The sequence below is a fragment of the Mytilus edulis genome, unplaced genomic scaffold, assembly GCF_963676685.1.
Source record: "Mytilus edulis unplaced genomic scaffold, xbMytEdul2.2 SCAFFOLD_1686, whole genome shotgun sequence".
In the NCBI taxonomy this organism is placed as follows: domain Eukaryota; kingdom Metazoa; phylum Mollusca; class Bivalvia; order Mytilida; family Mytilidae; genus Mytilus; species Mytilus edulis.
In genome coordinates, this window is record NW_027267146.1 from 3,609 (window position 1) to 22,043 (window position 18,435).

Consider the following 18,435-nt stretch of genomic DNA (forward strand, 5'->3'; position numbering starts at 1 on the left):
CTGTGCAAAATGTAGATGGCACAATGGCAAATTGTAAACTTTTGCGGCCAAAAAAAACAACAAAAAACATGATGATAGTTGATACTTACTTTAATGCTGAAGTGTCATCTGCAGACCAATTCACATATAAGATTTTTCAACAGAATGCTCTTCAGAACATGTGAACACTGAAATAAAAAATTCACATGTTGTATAAACAAAACTGTTAGGGTATTATTTAAAATTTAACACAGTAAACTAATACAGCTTTGTCTGTCCACCCATTTGACTTAGAAAACACCCGTAAACCCCCATTTCAAGGCAATTTTACCTCAAACGTGCTTTCTGTGTCTCAATCCATTCCGAATAGTCCATGTTTACAATGTATGAACTGGTTTATTAATAACTTTTAAAAATGAAAGTACAATAAGGTCACGAGTGCACATGTAGTTTCCCTAAATAGGTGTAATACCACCATTGATTTTTCCCTATTAGTCTTTGTTAAATTGGTACTTTAAAAAAAAATGTACAGAATTTACCTTTATTTCAACCAAAGAAATACTTTGCATGAATAAAGTTTAATCCTTTCCAGTGCTACAGTGAAAATTTCACACTACATTTCATTGCATATAAGAAAGTAACCTGCACCGGAAGTAAACAATCACATTTTTACCAGGTTATTTACTGGTTACCTGCTTTGGCAACTATGTAACCTTAACTTTCCAAAATATTTTATAAGACCATCAAATAAAAAAAGAATGATGCTTTCAGACACCCAACATACATGTTTATGACTCAGAAAAATTTAAGTGCATTGAAATGCAGGGTTAATTTTCTACAACTGTCAAATTCAAGGGAATATTTTTTTAGACCTACTTTCGTATGCAACCGGATGTGGCGTATCATCATTTGGTGGTATTACACCTAAAGAACACCTAAATGTCAAATAAACTTAATGTAATTTTTTTCCCTCCAATTGCAAGTTATTTCAAGCATAACTGCCAAGTTTTGTCTCAGTCAGATCTATAGTTTCAGAGAAAATCACTATAATGTAAGGCCATATCCTACGGCAATTTCAGTCTTATTTCTTCGACAAATCCAAATTTCAGTGTATCATTATAAAATGCAGTGTTGACTAATATCTGATCAAAAACTCATGATCTATGCATTCAAGACAATTAAATAGAATACAAAAGACAACTTTTAGATGATAAACAATTTTATTGCACCTTTTAGAGTTCATTTGAAGGTCTGTTTGGTCTGTTTTGGTCCATTTTTCCTCCTTCCATCCTTTTTTCATCAAAACTTGATATCTTTTGTCTAAAAAATAAAACAAATGTGATTATTTCCCCACAAAAATGATATAAATGTAATGTTAAAATCAATAATTAAAGTGTTTTAGCTGAAAGAACTGTCTCTATAAATGTTAACAGTCTACACGGAAGTTTCTAGAAGCCCTTATGTGTAACTCGAGTTTTTAGTCTGTTCGCCTAGTGTGACAAATAACGGTTCCCTTTCAGTCAACCATTTATTGTTACTGGTATCATAAGTCTTTTTATTTACTCATAACAGTATATTTCTAATAGATTTACACAAAGTGTCCACTTTCTTGTATTTTACATTAGAAAATGGGGAGAAAGAGTAATAAAAAATACCTCAAAATGTTTTTAAAAAGGGTTATGTCCCCTTGGAATGCTGGTACAAAAAATAATTGGTAAGAATTATAAAGTTTAAGTATGTGAGACTGGATTCTGATGTGTATAAATCCAGGGCAAATAAGTGTTTAGATTGATTTATTGTCTGTGCAAAATGTAGATGGCACAATGGCAAATTGTAAACTTTTGGCGGCCAAAAAAAACACAAAAAACATGATGATAGTTGATACTTACTTTAATGCTGAAGTGTCATCTGCAGACCAATTCACATATAAGATTTTTCAACAGAATGCTCTTCAGAACATGTGAACACTGAAATAAAAAATTCACATGTTGTATAAACAAAACTGTTAGGGTATTATTTAAAATTTAACACAGTAAACTAAATACAGCTTTGTCTGTCCACCCATTTGACTAGAAAACACCCGTAAACCCCCATTTCAAGGCAATTTTACCTCAAACGTGCTTTCTGTGTCTCAATCCATTCCGAATAGTCCATGTTTACAATGTATGAACTGGTTTATTAATAACTTTTTAAAAATGAAAGTACAATAAGGTCACGAGTGCACATGTAGTTTCCCTAAATAGGTGTAATACCACCATTGATTTTTCCCTATTAGTCTTTGTTAAATTGGTACTTTAAAAAAAAATGTACAGAATTTACCTTTATTTCAACCAAAGAAATACTTTGCATGAATAAAGTTTAATCCTTTCCAGTGCTACAGTGAAAATTTCACACTACATTTCATTGCATATAAGAAAGTAACCTGCACCGGAAGTAAACAATCACATTTTTACCAGGTTATTTACTGGTTACCTGCTTTGGCAACTATGTAACCTTAACTTTCCAAAATATTTTATAAGACCATCAAATAAAAAAAAGAATGATGCTTTCAGACACCCAACATACATGTTTATGACTCAGAAAAATTTAAGTGCATTGAAATGCAGGGTTAATTTTCTACAACTGTCAAATTCAAGGGAATATTTTTTTAGACCTACTTTCGTATGCAACCGGATGTGGCGTATCATCATTTGGTGGTATTACACCTAAAGAACACCTAAATGTCAAATAAACTTAATGTAATTTTTTTCCCTCCAATTGCAAGTTATTTCAAGCATAACTGCCAAGTTTTGTCTCAGTCAGATCTATAGTTTCAGAGAAAATCACTATAATGTAAGGCCATATCCTACGGCAATTTCAGTCTTATTTCTTCGACAAATCCAAATTTCAGTGTATCATTATAAAATGCAGTGTTGACTAATATCTGATCAAAAACTCATGATCTATGCATTCAAACAATTAAATAGAATACAAAAGACAACTTTTAGATGATAAACAATTTTATTGCACCTTTTAGAGTTCATTTGAAGGTCTGTTTTGGTCTGTTTTGGTCCATTTTTCCTCCTTCCATCCTTTTTCATCAAAACTTGATATCTTTTGTCTAAAAAATAAAACAAATGTGATTATTTCCCCACAAAAATGATATAAATGTAATGTTAAATCAATAATTAAAGTGTTTTAGCTGAAAGAACTGTCTCTATAAATGTTAACAGTCTACACGGAAGTTTCTAGAAGCCCTTATGTGTAACTCGAGTTTTTAGTCTGTTCGCCTAGTGTGACAAATAACGGTTCCCTTTCAGTCAACCATTTATTGTTACTGGTATCCAAAGTCTTTTTATTTACTCATAACAGTATATTTTCTAATAGATTTACACAAAGTGTCCACTTTCTTGTATTTTACATTAGAAAATGGGGAGAAAGAGTAATAAAAAAATACCTCAAAATGTTTTTAAAAAGGGTTATGTCCCTTGGAATGCTGGTACAAAAAATAATTGGTAAGAATTATAAAGTTTAAGTATGTGAGACTGGATTCTGATGTGTATAAATCCAGGGCAAATAAGTGTTTAGATGATTTATTGTCTGTGCAAAATGTAGATGGCACAATGGCAAATTGTAAACTTTTGCGGCCAAAAAAAACACAAAAAACATGATGATAGTTGATACTTACTTTAATGCTGAAGTGTCATCTGCAGACCAATTCACATATAAGATTTTTCAACAGAATGCTCTTCAGAACATGTGAACACTGAAATAAAAAATTCACATGTTGTATAAACAAAACTGTTAGGGTATTATTTAAAATTTAACACAGTAAACTAAATACAGCTTTGTCTGTCCACCCATTTGACTTAGAAAACACCCGTAAACCCCCATTTCAAGGCAATTTTACCTCAAACGTGCTTTCTGTGTCTCAATCCATTCCGAATAGTCCATGTTTACAATGTATGAACTGGTTTATTAATAACTTTTAAAAATGAAAGTACAATAAGGTCACGAGTGCACATGTAGTTTCCCTAAAGAACACCTAAATGTCAAATAAACTTAATGTAATTTTTTTCCCTCCAATTGCAAGTTATTTCAAGCATAACTGCCAAGTTTTGTCTCAGTCAGATCTATAGTTTCAGAGAAAATCACTATAATGTAAGGCCATATCCTACGGCAATTTCAGTCTTATTTCTTCGACAAATCCAAATTTCAGTGTATCATTATAAAATGCAGTGTTGACTAATATCTGATCAAAAACTCATGATCTATGCATTCAAACAATTAAATAGAATACAAAAGACAACTTTTAGATGATAAACAATTTTATTGCACCTTTTAGAGTTCATTTGAAGGTCTGTTTTGGTCTGTTTTGGTCCATTTTTCCTCCTTCCATCCTTTTTCATCAAAACTTGATATCTTTTGTCTAAAAAATAAAACAAATGTGATTATTTCCCCACAAAAATGATATAAATGTAATGTTAAATCAATAATTAAAGTGTTTTAGCTGAAAGAACTGTCTCTATAAATGTTAACAGTCTACACGGAAGTTTCTAGAAGCCCTTATGTGTAACTCGAGTTTTTAGTCTGTTCGCCTAGTGTGACAAATAACGGTTCCCTTTCAGTCAACCATTTATTGTTACTGGTATCAAAGTCTTTTTATTTACTCATAACAGTATATTTCTAATAGATTTACACAAAGTGTCCACTTTCTTGTATTTTACATTAGAAAATGGGGAGAAAGAGTAATAAAAAATACCTCAAAATGTTTTTAAAAAGGGTTATGTCCCTTGGAATGCTGGTACAAAAAATAATTGGTAAGAATTATAAAGTTTAAGTATGTGAGACTGGATTCTGATGTGTATAAATCCAGGGCAAATAAGTGTTTAGATGATTTATTGTCTGTGCAAAATGTAGATGGCACAATGGCAAATTGTAAACTTTTGCGGCCAAAAAAAACACAAAAAACATGATGATAGTTGATACTTACTTTAATGCTGAAGTGTCATCTGCAGACCAATTCACATATAAGATTTTTCAACAGAATGCTCTTCAGAACATGTGAACACTGAAATAAAAAATTCACATGTTGTATAAACAAAACTGTTAGGGTATTATTTAAAATTTAACACAGTAAACTAAATACAGCTTTGTCTGTCCACCCATTTGACTTAGAAAACACCCGTAAACCCCCATTTCAAGGCAATTTTACCTCAAACGTGCTTTCTGTGTCTCAATCCATTCCGAATAGTCCATGTTTACAATGTATGAACTGGTTTATTAATAACTTTTAAAAATGAAAGTACAATAAGGTCACGAGTGCACATGTAGTTTCCCTAAATAGGTGTAATACCACCATTGATTTTTCCCTATTAGTCTTTGTTAAATTGGTACTTTAAAAAAAAATGTACAGAATTTACCTTTATTTCAACCAAAGAAATACTTTGCATGAATAAAGTTTAATCCTTTCCAGTGCTACAGTGAAAATTTCACACTACATTTCATTGCATATAAGAAAGTAACCTGCACCGGAAGTAAACAATCACATTTTTACCAGGTTATTTACTGGTTACCTGCTTTGGCAACTATGTAACCTTAACTTTCCAAAATATTTTATAAGACCATCAAATAAAAAAAGAATGATGCTTTCAGACACCCAACATACATGTTTATGACTCAGAAAAATTTAAGTGCATTGAAATGCAGGGTTAATTTTCTACAACTGTCAAATTCAAGGGAATATTTTTTTAGACCTACTTTCGTATGCAACCGGATGTGGCGTATCATCATTTGGTGGTATTACACCTAAAGAACACCTAAATGTCAAATAAACTTAATGTAATTTTTTTCCCTCCAATTGCAAGTTATTTCAAGCATAACTGCCAAGTTTTGTCTCAGTCAGATCTATAGTTTCAGAGAAAATCACTATAATGTAAGGCCATATCCTACGGCAATTTCAGTCTTATTTCTTCGACAAATCCAAATTTCAGTGTATCATTATAAAATGCAGTGTTGACTAATATCTGATCAAAAACTCATGATCTATGCATTCAAACAATTAAATAGAATACAAAAGACAACTTTTAGATGATAAACAATTTTATTGCACCTTTTAGAGTTCATTTGAAGGTCTGTTTTGGTCTGTTTTGGTCCATTTTTCCTCCTTCCATCCTTTTTCATCAAAACTTGATATCTTTTGTCTAAAAAATAAAACAAATGTGATTATTTCCCCACAAAAATGATATAAATGTAATGTTAAATCAATAATTAAAGTGTTTTAGCTGAAAGAACTGTCTCTATAAATGTTAACAGTCTACACGGAAGTTTCTAGAAGCCCTTATGTGTAACTCGAGTTTTTAGTCTGTTCGCCTAGTGTGACAAATAACGGTTCCCTTTCAGTCAACCATTTATTGTTACTGGTATCAAAGTCTTTTTATTTACTCATAACAGTATATTTCTAATAGATTTACACAAAGTGTCCACTTTCTTGTATTTTACATTAGAAAATGGGGAGAAAGAGTAATAAAAAATACCTCAAAATGTTTTTAAAAAGGGTTATGTCCCTTGGAATGCTGGTACAAAAAATAATTGGTAAGAATTATAAAGTTTAAGTATGTGAGACTGGATTCTGATGTGTATAAATCCAGGGCAAATAAGTGTTTAGATGATTTATTGTCTGTGCAAAATGTAGATGGCACAATGGCAAATTGTAAACTTTTGCGGCCAAAAAAAACACAAAAAACATGATGATAGTTGATACTTACTTTAATGCTGAAGTGTCATCTGCAGACCAATTCACATATAAGATTTTTCAACAGAATGCTCTTCAGAACATGTGAACACTGAAATAAAAAATTCACATGTTGTATAAACAAAACTGTTAGGGTATTATTTAAAATTTAACACAGTAAACTAAATACAGCTTTGTCTGTCCACCCATTTGACTTAGAAAACACCCGTAAACCCCCATTTCAAGGCAATTTTACCTCAAACGTGCTTTCTGTGTCTCAATCCATTCCGAATAGTCCATGTTTACAATGTATGAACTGGTTTATTAATAACTTTTAAAAATGAAAGTACAATAAGGTCACGAGTGCACATGTAGTTTCCCTAAATAGGTGTAATACCACCATTGATTTTTCCCTATTAGTCTTTGTTAAATTGGTACTTTAAAAAAAAATGTACAGAATTTACCTTTATTTCAACCAAAGAAATACTTTGCATGAATAAAGTTTAATCCTTTCCAGTGCTACAGTGAAAATTTCACACTACATTTCATTGCATATAAGAAAGTAACCTGCACCGGAAGTAAACAATCACATTTTTACCAGGTTATTTACTGGTTACCTGCTTTGGCAACTATGTAACCTTAACTTTCCAAAATATTTTATAAGACCATCAAATAAAAAAAGAATGATGCTTTCAGACACCCAACATACATGTTTATGACTCAGAAAAATTTAAGTGCATTGAAATGCAGGGTTAATTTTCTACAACTGTCAAATTCAAGGGAATATTTTTTTAGACCTACTTTCGTATGCAACCGGATGTGGCGTATCATCATTTGGTGGTATTACACCTAAAGAACACCTAAATGTCAAATAAACTTAATGTAATTTTTTTCCCTCCAATTGCAAGTTATTTCAAGCATAACTGCCAAGTTTTGTCTCAGTCAGATCTATAGTTTCAGAGAAAATCACTATAATGTAAGGCCATATCCTACGGCAATTTCAGTCTTATTTCTTCGACAAATCCAAATTTCAGTGTATCATTATAAAATGCAGTGTTGACTAATATCTGATCAAAAACTCATGATCTATGCATTCAAACAATTAAATAGAATACAAAAGACAACTTTTAGATGATAAACAATTTTATTGCACCTTTTAGAGTTCATTTGAAGGTCTGTTTTGGTCTGTTTTGGTCCATTTTTCCTCCTTCCATCCTTTTTCATCAAAACTTGATATCTTTTGTCTAAAAAATAAAACAAATGTGATTATTTCCCCACAAAAATGATATAAATGTAATGTTAAATCAATAATTAAAGTGTTTTAGCTGAAAGAACTGTCTCTATAAATGTTAACAGTCTACACGGAAGTTTCTAGAAGCCCTTATGTGTAACTCGAGTTTTTAGTCTGTTCGCCTAGTGTGACAAATAACGGTTCCCTTTCAGTCAACCATTTATTGTTACTGGTATCAAAGTCTTTTTATTTACTCATAACAGTATATTTCTAATAGATTTACACAAAGTGTCCACTTTCTTGTATTTTACATTAGAAAATGGGGAGAAAGAGTAATAAAAAATACCTCAAAATGTTTTTAAAAAGGGTTATGTCCCTTGGAATGCTGGTACAAAAAATAATTGGTAAGAATTATAAAGTTTAAGTATGTGAGACTGGATTCTGATGTGTATAAATCCAGGGCAAATAAGTGTTTAGATGATTTATTGTCTGTGCAAAATGTAGATGGCACAATGGCAAATTGTAAACTTTTGCGGCCAAAAAAAACACAAAAAACATGATGATAGTTGATACTTACTTTAATGCTGAAGTGTCATCTGCAGACCAATTCACATATAAGATTTTTCAACAGAATGCTCTTCAGAACATGTGAACACTGAAATAAAAAATTCACATGTTGTATAAACAAAACTGTTAGGGTATTATTTAAAATTTAACACAGTAAACTAAATACAGCTTTGTCTGTCCACCCATTTGACTTAGAAAACACCCGTAAACCCCCATTTCAAGGCAATTTTACCTCAAACGTGCTTTCTGTGTCTCAATCCATTCCGAATAGTCCATGTTTACAATGTATGAACTGGTTTATTAATAACTTTTAAAAATGAAAGTACAATAAGGTCACGAGTGCACATGTAGTTTCCCTAAATAGGTGTAATACCACCATTGATTTTTCCCTATTAGTCTTTGTTAAATTGGTACTTTAAAAAAAAATGTACAGAATTTACCTTTATTTCAACCAAAGAAATACTTTGCATGAATAAAGTTTAATCCTTTCCAGTGCTACAGTGAAAATTTCACACTACATTTCATTGCATATAAGAAAGTAACCTGCACCGGAAGTAAACAATCACATTTTTACCAGGTTATTTACTGGTTACCTGCTTTGGCAACTATGTAACCTTAACTTTCCAAAATATTTTATAAGACCATCAAATAAAAAAAGAATGATGCTTTCAGACACCCAACATACATGTTTATGACTCAGAAAAATTTAAGTGCATTGAAATGCAGGGTTAATTTTCTACAACTGTCAAATTCAAGGGAATATTTTTTTAGACCTACTTTCGTATGCAACCGGATGTGGCGTATCATCATTTGGTGGTATTACACCTAAAGAACACCTAAATGTCAAATAAACTTAATGTAATTTTTTTCCCTCCAATTGCAAGTTATTTCAAGCATAACTGCCAAGTTTTGTCTCAGTCAGATCTATAGTTTCAGAGAAAATCACTATAATGTAAGGCCATATCCTACGGCAATTTCAGTCTTATTTCTTCGACAAATCCAAATTTCAGTGTATCATTATAAAATGCAGTGTTGACTAATATCTGATCAAAAACTCATGATCTATGCATTCAAACAATTAAATAGAATACAAAAGACAACTTTTAGATGATAAACAATTTTATTGCACCTTTTAGAGTTCATTTGAAGGTCTGTTTTGGTCTGTTTTGGTCCATTTTTCCTCCTTCCATCCTTTTTCATCAAAACTTGATATCTTTTGTCTAAAAAATAAAACAAATGTGATTATTTCCCCACAAAAATGATATAAATGTAATGTTAAATCAATAATTAAAGTGTTTTAGCTGAAAGAACTGTCTCTATAAATGTTAACAGTCTACACGGAAGTTTCTAGAAGCCCTTATGTGTAACTCGAGTTTTTAGTCTGTTCGCCTAGTGTGACAAATAACGGTTCCCTTTCAGTCAACCATTTATTGTTACTGGTATCAAAGTCTTTTTATTTACTCATAACAGTATATTTCTAATAGATTTACACAAAGTGTCCACTTTCTTGTATTTTACATTAGAAAATGGGGAGAAAGAGTAATAAAAAATACCTCAAAATGTTTTTAAAAAGGGTTATGTCCCTTGGAATGCTGGTACAAAAAATAATTGGTAAGAATTATAAAGTTTAAGTATGTGAGACTGGATTCTGATGTGTATAAATCCAGGGCAAATAAGTGTTTAGATGATTTATTGTCTGTGCAAAATGTAGATGGCACAATGGCAAATTGTAAACTTTTGCGGCCAAAAAAAACACAAAAAACATGATGATAGTTGATACTTACTTTAATGCTGAAGTGTCATCTGCAGACCAATTCACATATAAGATTTTTCAACAGAATGCTCTTCAGAACATGTGAACACTGAAATAAAAAATTCACATGTTGTATAAACAAAACTGTTAGGGTATTATTTAAAATTTAACACAGTAAACTAAATACAGCTTTGTCTGTCCACCCATTTGACTTAGAAAACACCCGTAAACCCCCATTTCAAGGCAATTTTACCTCAAACGTGCTTTCTGTGTCTCAATCCATTCCGAATAGTCCATGTTTACAATGTATGAACTGGTTTATTAATAACTTTTAAAAATGAAAGTACAATAAGGTCACGAGTGCACATGTAGTTTCCCTAAATAGGTGTAATACCACCATTGATTTTTCCCTATTAGTCTTTGTTAAATTGGTACTTTAAAAAAAAATGTACAGAATTTACCTTTATTTCAACCAAAGAAATACTTTGCATGAATAAAGTTTAATCCTTTCCAGTGCTACAGTGAAAATTTCACACTACATTTCATTGCATATAAGAAAGTAACCTGCACCGGAAGTAAACAATCACATTTTTACCAGGTTATTTACTGGTTACCTGCTTTGGCAACTATGTAACCTTAACTTTCCAAAATATTTTATAAGACCATCAAATAAAAAAAGAATGATGCTTTCAGACACCCAACATACATGTTTATGACTCAGAAAAATTTAAGTGCATTGAAATGCAGGGTTAATTTTCTACAACTGTCAAATTCAAGGGAATATTTTTTTAGACCTACTTTCGTATGCAACCGGATGTGGCGTATCATCATTTGGTGGTATTACACCTAAAGAACACCTAAATGTCAAATAAACTTAATGTAATTTTTTTCCCTCCAATTGCAAGTTATTTCAAGCATAACTGCCAAGTTTTGTCTCAGTCAGATCTATAGTTTCAGAGAAAATCACTATAATGTAAGGCCATATCCTACGGCAATTTCAGTCTTATTTCTTCGACAAATCCAAATTTCAGTGTATCATTATAAAATGCAGTGTTGACTAATATCTGATCAAAAACTCATGATCTATGCATTCAAACAATTAAATAGAATACAAAAGACAACTTTTAGATGATAAACAATTTTATTGCACCTTTTAGAGTTCATTTGAAGGTCTGTTTTGGTCTGTTTTGGTCCATTTTTCCTCCTTCCATCCTTTTTCATCAAAACTTGATATCTTTTGTCTAAAAAATAAAACAAATGTGATTATTTCCCCACAAAAATGATATAAATGTAATGTTAAATCAATAATTAAAGTGTTTTAGCTGAAAGAACTGTCTCTATAAATGTTAACAGTCTACACGGAAGTTTCTAGAAGCCCTTATGTGTAACTCGAGTTTTTAGTCTGTTCGCCTAGTGTGACAAATAACGGTTCCCCTTTCAGTCAACCATTTATTGTTACTGGTATCAAAGTCTTTTTATTTACTCATAACAGTATATTTCTAATAGATTTACACAAAGTGTCCACTTTCTTGTAATTTTACATTAGAAAATGGGAGAAAGAGTAATAAAAAATACCTCAAAATGTTTTTAAAAAGGGTTATGTCCCTTGGAATGCTGGTACAAAAAATAATTGGTAAGAATTATAAAGTTTAAGTATGTGAGACTGGATTCTGATGTGTATAAATCCAGGGCAAATAAGTGTTTAGATGATTTATTGTCTGTGCAAAATGTAGATGGCACAATGGCAAATTGTAAACTTTTGCGGCCAAAAAAAACACAAAAAACATGATGATAGTTGATACTTACTTAATGCTGAAGTGTCATCTGCAGACCAATTCACATATAAGATTTTTCAACAGAATGCTCTTCAGAACATGTGAACACTGAAATAAAAAATTCACATGTTGTATGAAACAAAACTGTTAGGTATTATTTAAAATTTAACACAGTAAACTAAATACAGCTTTGTCTGTCCACCCATTTGACTTAGAAACACCCGTAAACCCCCATTTTCAAGGCAATTTTACCTCAAACGTGCTTTCTGTGTCTCAATCCATTCCGAATAGTCCATGTTTACAATGTATGAAATGGTTTATTAATAACTTTTAAAAATGAAAGTACAATAAGGTCACGAGTGCAACATGTAGTTTCCCTAAAGAACACCTAAATGTCAAATAAACCTTAATGTAATTTTTTTCCCTCCAATTGCAAGTTATTTCAAGCATACTAACTGCCAAGTTTTTGTCTCAGTCAGATCTATAGTTTCAGAGAAAATCACTATAATGTAAGGCCATATCCTACGGCAATTTCAGTCTTATTTCTTCGACAAATCCAAATTTCAGTGTATCATTATAAAATGCAGTGTTGACTAATATCTGATCAAAAACTCATGATCTATGCATTCAAACAATTAAATAGAATACAAAAGACAACTTTTAGATGATAAACAATTTTAATTGCACCTTTTAGAGTTCATTTGAAGGTCTGTTTTGGTCTGTTTTGGTCCATTTTTCCTCCTTCCATCCTTTTCATCAAAACTTGATATCTTTTGTCTAAAAAATAAAACAAATGTGATTATTTCCCCACAAAAATGATATAAATGTAATGTTAAATCAATAATTAAAGTGTTTTAGCTGAAAGAACTGTCTCTATAAATGTTAACAGTCTACACGGAAGTTTCTAGAAGCCCCTTATGTGTAACTCGAGTTTTTAGTCTGTTCGCCTAGTGTGACAAATAACGGTTCCCTTTCAGTCAACCATTTATTGTTACTGGTATCAAAGTCTTTTTATTTACTCATAACAGTATATTTCTAATAGATTTACACAAAGTGTCCACTTTCTTGTATTTTACATTAGAAAATGGGGAGAAAGAGTAATAAAAAAATACCTCAAAATGTTTTTAAAAAGGGTTATGTCCCTTGGAATGCTGGTACAAAAAATAATTGGTAAGAATTATAAAGTTTAAGTATGTGAGACTGGATTCTGATGTGTATAAATCCAGGCAAATAAGTGTTTAGATGATTTATTGTCTGTGCAAAATGTAGATGGCACAATGGCAAATTGTAAACTTTTGCGGCCAAAAAAAACACAAAAAACATGATGATAGTTGATACTTACTTTAATGCTGAAGTGTCATCTGCAGACCAATTCACATATAAGATTTTTCAACAGAATGCTCTTCAGAACATGTGAACACTGAAATAAAAATTCACAAGTTGTATAAACAAAACTGTTAGGGTATATTTAAAATTTAACACAGTAAACTAAATACAGCTTTGTCTGTCCACCCATTTGACTTAGAAAACACCCGTAAACCCCCATTTCAAGGCAATTTTACCTCAAACGTGCTTTCTGTGTCTCAATCCATTCCGAATAGTCCATGTTTACAATGTATGAACTGGTTTATTAATAACTTTTAAAATGAAAGTACAATAAGGTCACGAGTGCACATGTAGTTTCCCTAAATAGGTGTACTACCACCATTGATTTTTCCCTATAGTCTTTGTTAAATTGGTACTTTAAAAAAAATGTACAGAATTTACCTTTATTTCAACCAAAGAAATACTTTGCATGAATAAAGTTTAATCCTTTCCAGTGCTACAGTGAAAATTTCACACTACATTTCATTGCATATAAGAAAGTAACCTGCACCGGAAGTAAACAATCACATTTTTACCAGGTTATTTACTGGTTACCTGCTTTGGCAACTATGTAACCTTAACTTTCCAAAATATTTTATAAGACCATCAAATAAAAAAAGAATGATGCTTTCAGACACCCCAACATACATGTTTATGACTCAGAAAAATTTAAGTGCATTGAAATGCAGGGTTAATTTTCTACAACTGTCAAATTCAAGGGAATATTTTTTTAGACCTACTTTCGTATGCAACCGGATGTGGCGTATCATCATTTGGTGGTATTACACCTAAAGAACACCTAAATGTCAAATAAACTTAATGTAATTTTTTCCCTCCAATTGCAAGTTATTTCAAGCATAACTGCCAAGTTTTGTCTCAGTCAGATCTATAGTTTCAGAGAAAATCACTATAATGTAAGGCCATATCCTACGGCAATTTCAGTCTTATTTCTTCGACAAATCCAAATTTCAGTGTATCATTATAAAATGCAGTGTTGACTAATATCTGATCAAAAACTCATGATCTATGCATTCAAACAATTAAATAGAAACAAAAGACAACTTTTAGATGATAAACAATTTTATTGCACCTTTTAGAGTTCATTTGAAGGTCTGTTTGGTCTGTTTTGGTCCATTTTTCCTCCTTCCATCCTTTTTCATCAAAACTTGATATCTTTTGTCCTAAAAAATAAAACAAATGTGATTATTTCCCCACAAAAATGATATAAATGTAATGTTAAATCAATAATTAAAGTGTTTTAGCTGAAAGAACTGTCTCTATAAATGTTAACAGTCTACACGGAAGTTTCTAGAAGCCCTTATGTGTAACTCGAGTTTTTAGTCTGTTCGCCTAGTGTGACAAATAACGGTTCCCTTTCAGTCAACCATTTATTGTTACTGGTATCAAAGTCTTTTTATTTACTCATAACAGTATATTTCTAATAGATTTACACAAAGTGTCCACTTTCTTGTATTTTACATTAGAAAATGGGGAGAAAGAGTAATAAAAAATACCTCAAAATGTTTTTAAAAAGGGTTATGTCCCTTGGAATGCTGGTACAAAAAATAATTCGGTAAGAATTATAAAGTTTAAAGTATGTGAGACTGGATTCTGATGTGTATAAATCCAGGGCAAATAAGTGTTTAGATGATTTATTGTCTGTGCAAAAATGTAGATGGCACAATGGCAAATTGTAAACTTTTGCGGCCAAAAAAAACACAAAAAACATGATGATAGTTGATACTTACTTTAATGCTGAAGTGTCATCTGCAGACCAATTCACATATAAGATTTTTCAACAGAATGCTCTTCAGAACATGTGAACACTGAAATAAAAAATTCACATGTTGTATAAACAAAACTGTTAGGGTATTATTTAAAATTTAACACAGTAAACTAAATAACAGCTTTGTCTGTCCACCCATTTGACTTAGAAAACACCCGTAAACCCCCATTTCAAGGCAATTTTACCTCAAACGTGCTTTCTGTGTCTCAATCCATTCCGAATAGTCCATGTTTACAATGTATGAACTGGTTTATTAATAACTTTTAAAAATGAAAGTACAATAAGGTCACGAGTGCACATGTAGTTTCCCTAAATAGGTGTAATACCACCATTGATTTTTCCCTATTAGTCTTTGTTAATTGGTACTTTAAAAAAAAATGTACAGAATTTACCTTTATTTCAACCAAAGAAATACTTTGCATGAATAAAGTTAATCCTTTCCAGTGCTACAGTGAAAATTTCACACTACATTTCATTGCATATAGAAAGTAACCTGCACCGGAAGTAAACAATCACATTTTTACCAGGTTATTTACTGGTTACCTGCTTTGGCAACTATGTAACCTTAACTTTCCAACAATATTTTATAAGACCATCAAATAAAAAAGAATGATGCTTTCAGACACCCAACATACATGTTTATGACTCAGAAAAATTTAAGTGCATTGAAATGCAGGTTTAATTTTCTACAACTGTCAAATTCAAGGGAATATTTTTTTAGACCTACTTTCGTATGCAACCGGATGTGGCGTATCATCATTTGGTGGTATTACACCTAAAGAACACCTAAATGTCAAATAAACTTAATGTAATTTTTTTCCCTCCAATTGCAAGTTATTTCAAGCATAACTGCCAAGTTTTGTCTCAGTCAGATCTATAGTTTCAGAGGAAAATCACTATAATGTAAGGCCATATCCTACGGCAATTTCAGTCTTATTTCTTCGACAAATCCCAAATTTCAGTGTATCATTATAAAAATGCAGTGTTGACTAATATCTGATCAAAAACTCATGATCTATGCATTCAAACAATTAAATAGAATACAAAAGACAACTTTTAGATGATAAACAATTTTAATTGCACCTTTTAGAGTTCATTTGAAGGTCTGTTTTTGTCTGTTTTGGTCCATTTTTCCTCCTTCCATCCTTTTTCATCAAAACTTGATATCTTTTGTCTAAAAAATAAAACAAATGTGATTATTTCCCCACAAAAATGATATAAATGTAATGTTAAATCAATAATTAAAGTGTTTTAGCTGAAAGAACTGTCTCTATAAATGTTAACAGTCTACACGGAAGTTTCTAGAAGCCCTTATGTGTAACTCGAGTTTTTAGTCTGTTCGCCTAGTGTGACAAATAACGGTTCCCTTTCAGTCACCCATTTATTGTTACTGGTATCAAAGTCTTTTTATTTACTCATAACAGTATATTTCTAATAGATTTACACAAAGTGTCCACTTTCTTGTATTTTACATTAGAAAATGGGAGAAAGAGTAATAAAAAATACCTCAAAAATGTTTTTAAAAAGGGTTATGTCCCTTGGAATGCTGGTACAAAAATAATTGGTAAGAATTATAAAGTTTAAGTATGTGAGACTGGATTCTGATGTGTATAAATCCAGGGCAAATAAGTGTTTAGATGATTTATTGTCTGTGCAAAATGTAGATGGCACAATGGCAAATTGTAAACTTTTGCGGCCAAAAAAAACACAAAAAACATGATGATAGTTGATACTTACTTTAATGCTGAAGTGTCATCTGCAGACCAATTCACATATAAGATTTTTCAACAGAATGCTCTTCAGAACATGTGAACACTGAAATAAAAAATTCACATGTTGTATAAAACAAAACTGTTAGGGTATTATTTAAAATTTAACACAGTAAACTAAAATACAGCTTTGTCTGTCCACCCATTTGACTTAGAAAACACCCCGTAAACCCCCATTTCTAAGGCAATTTTACCTCAAACGTGCTTTCTGTGTCTCAATCCATTCCGAATAGTCCATGTTTACAATGTATGAACTGGTTTATTAATAACTTTTAAAAATGAAAGTACAATAAGGTCACGAGTGCACATGTAGTTTCCCTAAAGAACACCTAAATGTCAAATAAACTTAATGTAATTTTTTTCCCTCCAATTGCAAGTTATTTCAAGCATAACTGCCAAGTTTTGTCTCAGTCAGATCTATAGTTTCAGAGAAAATCACTATTAATGTAAGGCCATATCCTACGGCAATTTCAGTCTTATTTCTTCGACAAATCCAAATTTCAGTGTATCATTATAAAAATGCAGTGTTGACTAATATCTGATCAAAAACTCATGATCTATGCATTCAAACAATTAAATAGAATACAAAAGGACAACTTTTAGATGATAAACAATTTTATTGCACCTTTTAGAGTTCATTTGAAGGTCTGTTTTGGTCTGTTTTGGTCCATTTTTCCTCCTTCCAATCCTTTTTCATCAAAACGTGATATCTTTTGTCTAAAAAATAAAACAAATGTGATTATTTCCCCACAAAAATGATATAAATGTAATGTTAAATCAATAATTAAAGTGTTTTAGCTGAAAGACTGTCTCTATAAATGTTAACAGTCTACACGGAAGTTTCTAGAAGCCCTTATGTGTAACTCGAGTTTTTAGTCTGTTCGCCTAGTGTGACAAATAACGGTTCCCTTTCAGTCAACCATTTATTGTTACTGGTATCAAAGTCTTTTTATTTACTCATAACAGTATATTTCTAATAGATTTACACAAAGTGTCCACTTTCTTGTATTTTACATTAGAAAATGGGGAGAAAGAGTAATAAAAAATACCTCAAAATGTTTTTAAAAGGGTTATGTCCCTTGGAATGCTGGTACAAAAAATAATTGGTAAGAATTATAAAGTTTAAGTATGTGAGACTGGATTCTGATGTGTATAAATCCGGGCAAATAAGTGTTTAGATGATTTATTGTCTGTGCAAAATGTAGATGGCACAATGGCAAATTGTAAACTTTTGCGGCCAAAAAAAACACAAAAAACATGATGATAGTTGATACTTACTTTAATGCTGAAGTGTCATCTGCAGACCAATTCACATATAAGATTTTTCAACAGAATGCTCTTCAGAACATGTGAACACTGAAATAAAAAATTCACATGTTGTATAAACAAAACTGTTAGGGTATTATTTAAAATTTAAACACAGTAAACTAAATACAGCTTTGTCTGTCCCCCATTTGACTTAGAAAACACCCGTAAACCCCCATTTCAAGGCAATTTT

General features: G+C 31.3%; 3 long non-coding RNA genes across 3 annotated transcripts; all 3 read right to left on the bottom strand.

Moving 5' to 3' along the window:
- Nucleotides 1–1,204: 1,204 nt before the first annotated feature.
- Nucleotides 1,205–5,741, bottom strand: LOC139504929 (uncharacterized). Its single transcript, XR_011659458.1, has 6 exons — nt 4,952–5,741; nt 4,297–4,387; nt 3,647–3,724; nt 2,989–3,079; nt 1,869–1,946; nt 1,205–1,299 (listed from the first exon to the last, which is right to left on the bottom strand). It is a non-coding gene; the product is annotated as an uncharacterized lncRNA (long non-coding RNA).
- Nucleotides 5,742–12,047: 6,306 nt separating this feature from the next.
- Nucleotides 12,048–13,443, bottom strand: LOC139504930 (uncharacterized). Its single transcript, XR_011659459.1, has 3 exons — nt 13,360–13,443; nt 12,705–12,794; nt 12,048–12,125 (listed from the first exon to the last, which is right to left on the bottom strand). It is a non-coding gene; the product is annotated as an uncharacterized lncRNA (long non-coding RNA).
- A 1,687-nt stretch (nt 13,444–15,130) lies between these two features.
- LOC139504927 (uncharacterized) lies at nt 15,131–17,654 on the bottom strand. Its single transcript, XR_011659457.1, has 4 exons — nt 17,563–17,654; nt 16,906–16,983; nt 16,252–16,342; nt 15,131–15,208 (listed from the first exon to the last, which is right to left on the bottom strand). It is a non-coding gene; the product is annotated as an uncharacterized lncRNA (long non-coding RNA).
- Between the last annotated feature and the right edge of the window lie 781 nt (nt 17,655–18,435).